Source organism: Ixodes scapularis, unplaced genomic scaffold (genome assembly GCF_016920785.2).
Source record: "Ixodes scapularis isolate PalLabHiFi unplaced genomic scaffold, ASM1692078v2 PGA_scaffold12__126_contigs__length_90152505, whole genome shotgun sequence".
Lineage (NCBI taxonomy): Eukaryota > Metazoa > Arthropoda > Arachnida > Ixodida > Ixodidae > Ixodes > Ixodes scapularis.
This window is the reverse complement of record NW_024609838.1, coordinates 46,640,809-46,648,191: the sequence shown is the minus strand read 5'-3', so window position 1 is coordinate 46,648,191 and position 7,383 is coordinate 46,640,809.

Genomic DNA, 7,383 nt, shown 5'->3' with positions numbered 1-7,383 from the left:
ATTGACACTGGCCAGTTTGTTGGTCTTATTTTTCATGTGAAGGGAGCTAAGCTTTGAAATTACTGCAGGAAAAATTCACATTTGGTGAAATCTTAATTGAGCTTTCTACATGCAGGATCTGATTGTTCTGCCTCGTTTCACAGCACTAAAACATATTGTAGACACCCTAATATCCATTCAAAAATAAGAAAAACTTGTAGAGAAAAAAAAAGCTAACAAGAGACAGCTCTTTTTAATGTCGTTTGTTCCCTTTTTAATGAAAATGACTATAAAAAATCAAACACCTTAGTAAAAGAGCTCCCAATCATAAAATGTGAGGCAGTAAAATTACTAGCATATTTATAAATTTAAAAAAAGAAAAAAACCTGGGAAAGGTTTTTGGCCTGTAAGAACATATCTGCTCAAGAAATTACTAGTATATAAGATGACTCAAGTCCCCAGGCTCGACCTAAAATGGACCGTAAAAATTGACGCCTGTACGTAGCGATCTAAATTTTTCGTCATAGGTGTATTTCACAGGTCGTTTTTTGAATTACAAAGCGCAGCTCTTTTTCTGTAAATAATAGGGCGAATAAAATTGCCACGGTCTACGACGTGAAGGCGACGATTTTTACGGTCCATTTTTGATCGAGCCCGGTGACTTGGGTCACCCTATATTTATAAATAAAAAAAAAAAAACAAAAAAACAGAACAAAAAATTTGTCATGGGTTTTAGACCTTCAGGAATGCATGTGCTCAAGAAAGTAAAAATAATGTTCACTTAAATGCGAATGCATTCCTTCAATGCATTACACAAGCCCAAAACAACATTCTTTTAACAACATGTGTGGAAAAAAACTTTTTTTTTAAATTTAGGATGGTCAACAGCCTTGTGTCCATGCAGCCCAGCTTTGAATGTTTGAGACCTACAAGTCTCTCTAAACAAACAAATGTGCAAAAATATTTAACGAAGTACTGAAGGTCGAAAACCCATGCCAGGCAGACACGAAGTGCCACAGCTTCCAGAGGGTCCTCTGTCTCATAAGCCAGATTTACAAAAAGCACACTGCGGCGCTCTGTTGGGGTCCTGGGACACACTTCGATGGAATAGACTGCGGGGAACGTCTGAAACAAAGGTTGGGAATTAAAACAAATCATAAAATCGAAGGCTTTCTGACACAAAGAGAGGCCTGCCCTTAGAGCAGATACAAGTAACTGATGATAAGCAGATACAGGTAACTGATAGACTACCTGAAACAGGTTCAGTACATACTCCCTAAACCTAACACCCCAAACCAGTTACCCTAATATTGTTCTTGGCAAATCAAAGCTAAATTGGTCATTGGAGCAGCTGGAATATCCTCTCCAGGCTAGGTCATCATCGGGTACCCAAACTTCACCACGTTGTTCGACTGGTGAGCAAAGGAGTAGCACAAACAACGCAAAAGATGGACCATCTCCGGTCAACAGTAAGTTTCGGGAGCACTGCGATATCTAAAACTCCTAGATGCGGTTGATGTATATGAAAAGGTTCTTAACACGGATTCATCTAAAGCCTTGCATTAAAGCCAGAAAGGTATTTCGTTTATAACGAAAAATTCAGCCTTCAGGCTCAAAATACAAACGTGAGATTGTCATTTACGGATATTGTTGATCATATTCAGCCCATATCTGAACAGGACGGGTATATTTCAAATTTCGTTAAGTATCCCTTTAAAATATTTTCATACCACAGAGCACAGACACTTCAGAATTTGTTTGTCCAACCACCATCTACACTGTACTCTGTATCACCTTAGTCAGGGCGCAGCGGATGCTGCGAGCCATCAGAGCTAATCCAAAGCTGTGCGGGTGTCATGTGTCCTTAGAGAGTGGGCGCGGCGACATGTGTTATGTGCTACGTTCAAAGAGCACGATTAAATGGAATTGCTCTTAGCATACGCTGCATCCGGACATAGGGTGAAACAGTAATACCATGCAGTCAAATCCTACCAGGTGAGAAATAAGGGCCTGATTTTGTTTCCTCATATGCACACAGTTAATAACAGAATAATCACCCATGCTAGTAGATTGTTTTTTAAGCTAATCCTTTCAATTGTGCTCAGTGCCAAGTGTCACAGCAATTCAACACAAAATATGAAGGGTCTATTTAAGCATCACATCAGTAATGCAAATTTATATTTCTTTTTAAATACAGCCATTCCCCCATTTTTTTTAATGTTACTCATCACCAGACGGTCACTCACAATTTAAAATTAATGTACAGAAGCATTTGGAATTTCAGATGCCGTACAGATAACTGTTAGACATCTCGAATTTAATTTACATAGTTTGCACCCACCTATCACATGAACTGAGTCGGCTCCAATTCGGTTGCAATAGAAAGCTAGCTGGATTGGGACTTCCGCTAACAGTCAATGAAGGCTAAATTGTAAAGCAGGTATACCTTGTTTCTCCGATTCTTTAACATCATCCATCCTTTCAACAGTCTGGTAGAAAATGTCCGGCTTTGTCTTGCCCTCTGTCAGTTCAAGGGCGGTCGCCAGGTTTTCTGAGGCAATTTAAAAAAAGAGTTGCTCGGCATCGACGCTTGTGATGCGATTAAACTCAGCAAAAATCTGAAATAAAAAAAGATGACCTTTAGTGAGCCAATAAATCGTAAACTACCCTGTAGAAACGCAGGAGATAAAAAAAAAAGATTCCCAATTTATTATGAGAAACAGAATCGTAATTGCAAAGATGTCAGTGGGATAATAAAAGACTCGTGGTGCTTGCTTTTGCCATGGAGGAAGTGCCAGTTAATAAGACTATGATGTTGTTATCAGTTTTCTGAAAGTAATTCGTTCCAAGCACATCTCATTATGCTTGTGATCACATTTAGTTTTGCCCGTGCTTTGAGAAGTGCTGTTAATACTTACTTTAAAATAAACATAGGAATAAAAACAAGTATGAAGTACCCCAATTTTCCACATAAGCCAACTAATTCAGAATGTGCAGGGTTTTTGGTTGGCAGTTTCGATCAGATACATCTCAGCTGCGCCAAATCTCGCTCAGCAGGAGGAACCTACCAAAATATAAAGCTATTTGCTCGGTTTTCTAGCCCTCCACAAATATAACTAAAACGCAAGTATTTTCTTATAACGCTGCTATAACAAAGGCAAGCAAGAAGTGGCCTATGAGGAGAATTTTTTTTAAAGGCATGTTGAACTTGAATAATTCCCACTGAAATGAGCAACAGGGCAAGGACAGTGTGCTTGCTCTCTTGAAAACTTCCAACAGGTTGGCAAGGCAGTGCCATTTTAAACCTTGTTATGACATTGGGTATGCTCTCAGATCCAGCCAGCTGTCGATCATAAAACTGGTGACCATGCTTTCTGCACATACTCATGTGCATGAGGGCAGGGTCAGGTAATGAAATACTTGTCCCGAGAGCCCGAAGTTTCTGCCAACCCGGAAGCTGAGCCCTTGGAAGGAAATTAATAGCAAAAGACGAACGGCTTCATTTACTGCAAATGTGCTGAAAAAGAAAAGTGTAATACAACAAAGGGTAAAGTGCACCTTTTTTATACCTTCTGCATCATGAAGCCTTACAATGATCTCGCAGAACAGGGCCGGTCTTGGTTTTCCCTCAGTCACCATGAGAACAGTTGGCAGGTTTTCTGAGGCAACATTCATACATCGCTCCTTTGCCTTGGCGCCAGTACTAATACAAGAAGACACTGCAAAGATCTGCAAGAAACATTATTTTCACATTTTCAGTCTACTTGAAGATATTTGTAAACTGCTCTTTTTAAAAGAAAAAGCGAAAAAAAATCATCACTTATCAGTTGTAACAAAATCGTAATTAATGTAAGTGGGGTAAAAAAGGAGACCCATCATGGTGCCAGACTTCACCATGACAGGACTAACGGCGCATTTATGCCAGGACTGGAGCCGCAACTGCAAAGCAGATCTGTGCGTTGAGGAACATTTTCCCCAACCGCGTCACCGAGATCTCCCTGCAGGAGCTTCCATTCGCTAGCAGCGCGAATGCACCATAAGGGGGGTGGTCGTGGTCTTATCAGGGAACTTACTGCTCCTAAAAGCATGAGCAACATCGTTAGTAAGCAACATATTACCTGGTCTGTGAGCTTTAGGGCTGGATAGTCGTCTACGGTGTTGAAGATTGTAGGGTGTACGCTGATGTACCCTCCTTGCCGAAAAAATCCTCTCCATGGCATCTTTCACCATCTCCATATACGTAGTAGCTCCCTTCCTTTCTCTTCTCATTGCGTCCATGTGGCCGGCTATGAAATTTCAATCTTCAGTCGTGGGCGAGGATGCTTGCAGCTTCTGAAAATTAGAAGGAACGAAGTAAACCAACCTTGAACATAGTAAAAACACTCAGAGATTTCGAAAAAGAAAGGACAGGCAGACATAGTCTTAATTAACTAGCACCAGCTCGTTTTCGCCCTAAACCTCTTAAATCAACCCTTTTCCATATGTCTGTTCTCCACCTGTGGTCGAATTTCTTTTTTTGCTACATCAAAAGTATTTTTTTAATAACATTCAAGAGACAAAGAAGCCTACAAGTGCGAAATCAATAGTTCAAGGAGCTCAATAATCAAAGATTACTCAGTTAGTTCAATGCCTCCTAGATCGCAAGGCTTTAGTGTTGCTGGATTCTACCCCCTCTCATAGGTCATCGCAAGGCTGACTGGAAAATGTGCTGCATTTGCATTCAGCTGGAACACGTATTCTCACCAACTGAACACGAGTTCTAGGCCAATGCTAACATAGCACTGTCCACTATATACCCTGCACTGAAATATGATAACCGAGAAAGAAAATTAAGGGCTAAGGATTGGTATTTAGGAGGTGCTAGGCCAACTCAAAATTAAAGTGTCCTTTAAATGAAGCTATAGCAACATTTTGTGTCGTGATAACTGTTCATGGCATGTGCAAATTTATTTTTACGTGACTTGTTTTTATTTTTGATTGCAGCTACTTCTGTTCCAAAATGACGATGCTATGTGGTAATACCCTATTATTTATGTGAGATACTGTCATAAAGCATAGTGTCTGTCATAACCAGAATTTATTAATGCGAAATCGAATGACAGTCAAGACGAGAAAATTGCAACCTAAAGAAACCCTGAAAAAATTCTTTTAAACAGTTTATAAGGGACACAAGTGCCAAAAAAATAAATTTTGCGCAAAAACATTTTTTAGCAATATTGACGGCGCGAGATTAATTTTCTATTAATTTCATGACGTCACGGAATAATAATACACAATTTTCCCCTCAATAAGATTGGCATACCAATTCTTTACCTGAACGCGATGGCCAAGGCAATCCACCTCTCCTCCCCGCACCCGAAAGAAAACAAGTGGAAAGGACGTGATTACCGACTAAATCGCGTCTGTGACCCATGACCTGTCGATTTTTTTTTGTTTGTTGCATATTTAATATTGTTCACTTGTTACTATGTTAATATCTTTATTTTATGTATGTGCCTCTCCCCCTCTGTAATGCCTTCGGGCCCTGCATGTATTTTCAATAAATAAATAAATATTACTCTAATTTTTTTTGTGTTGTTTATTCGCGTAAAATTTATTTTTCGACACGCGTGCCCTAACCAGACTGTTTGAAAATGCTCAGAGTCCAAAGCAATGAAAATGCTCAGAGCCCAAAGGAAACACAGCTATCAATAACAAGCATAAAAAAAAAAAAAAAAAAACTTTTGAACGACGATTACAAAAGCAGCTTTGAAGAATACAACACACATTTCGAAGCCACGAGCACAAGTTACACAGGGCGAAAGCAAACTCCGAAGTGAGGATCTCAAAAGCAGAAGTATTACAAGACAAAACACCTCTACGCTGGGTTCTATAAACAATAGTATCGTCACAGCGTTCAAGTTCAATTCCAATTTGGTGATTCCCGACCATGGTTGAAACTATAAACTGTGCCGCGGAGCCGACCAGCATCGGCCGAAACATAGAGGGCCGAAAGACACTCGGAAACCCGCAGAGAAAGTAAAAACATAAAATAATGCTTCACTAAACGCGCGCGTGCACGACTTCGCGGCACCGCTCAATTTCGTCGATACGTGCTCCTACAACGTTTCGTCGAGTTTGTTTTGTTTCGTTCACCACGGGGATTGCATTATTGGTTTTATTTCGTTCGCCGCAAACCTACCTCAACTAAAGCGGACTTGCCCAGGCGACTCTGATACGCGACAAATGAATTGGCGATCGCCGCTTTCAAACCGTCCGCACCACGCGCTGAAACCCTTCGCTCCGCTCGGAGACACTTTAATATTGATCGAGAACATATTTATTTACGCATATCGGATACGACCATACATTTCGCCTAAGAGCGTAAGCGCGAAACTTTACTCTCGAGGCGCGAACTCGCACCAGGCCTCATGCGAACCGCAACGGTTTCGTCAAGCTCGCATCGCCTTGGCCGCCGACCGAGGCGATATGTGCGGAAAGACGCTTCCGATGAAGCGTCGCAAGGTTGGTCGATGAAACGAACACGGGTACTTTTCGATGAACCTAAGTGGCATTAAAACGCTGCTGCGTCGACGAAACCATCTGCCGGTGTTATATCGTTTGTGTGATGAACTGATTGCCGCCGGGTCTAGTTTTGAAGTGCTAGGCCTCGTTTGCACGCTAACATGGACGAGTACGAGCCCGACCGCGTCAGAGAGCGAGCGCCTATCGTACAGGGTAACCCTGCGACTTTATGAAGTACGTTCTGAAATGACTATAACATTTCTGCTGCTCAACAAGTAGCCAAAGCAATCAAAACTCACCGTCCAATCGGTTGCCACTCCGACTGCATCCGACGAGGCTTCCACCGCACCGTCACAGGTCAACTGGGTCAACCGTCACCTCCAGTTCAAACTCGGGCGCGCGCGCGGCAGTCGGAGAGTAGGTAGCCTCGTCTCCGGCGCCTCCGCGTCGCTCGGATTCCGTTCTCATGTTTTTCGCGGCCGGAAACAATCACCGAATATGCGCGTGTAGTCACAATTTCTAAATCCCGGGGCCAAAATCTTGTTTTGCCAAGGCTTCTTTCCAGAATAGCTACTCGAGTGATGCTTCGTCCACTTCATCGAAGGCTTGTGGCAGCCATTATTGGCGAGGGGACTAAAGTATTCGTTAGGGGATCAACTCCAGCGGGAGCAACGAAATGCCCGCGGGACGAACTGCTCGAGTTACCGCTTCTGAATAGAGGGCGCTAGGGTCGCGGGGATGAAAGATGGCGATTGGTCCCTTTGCGCACCTTTTTTCTTAAGAGTGTGATCATACTTCATTACATTTGAAAAGTTAGAATCCTTGAAATTTGGTTCATGCAGAGCCAAGATTCCTTTGCAGTCAAAATGGTTCAAGAGGATAGCCATCTTTTGTTTTGAA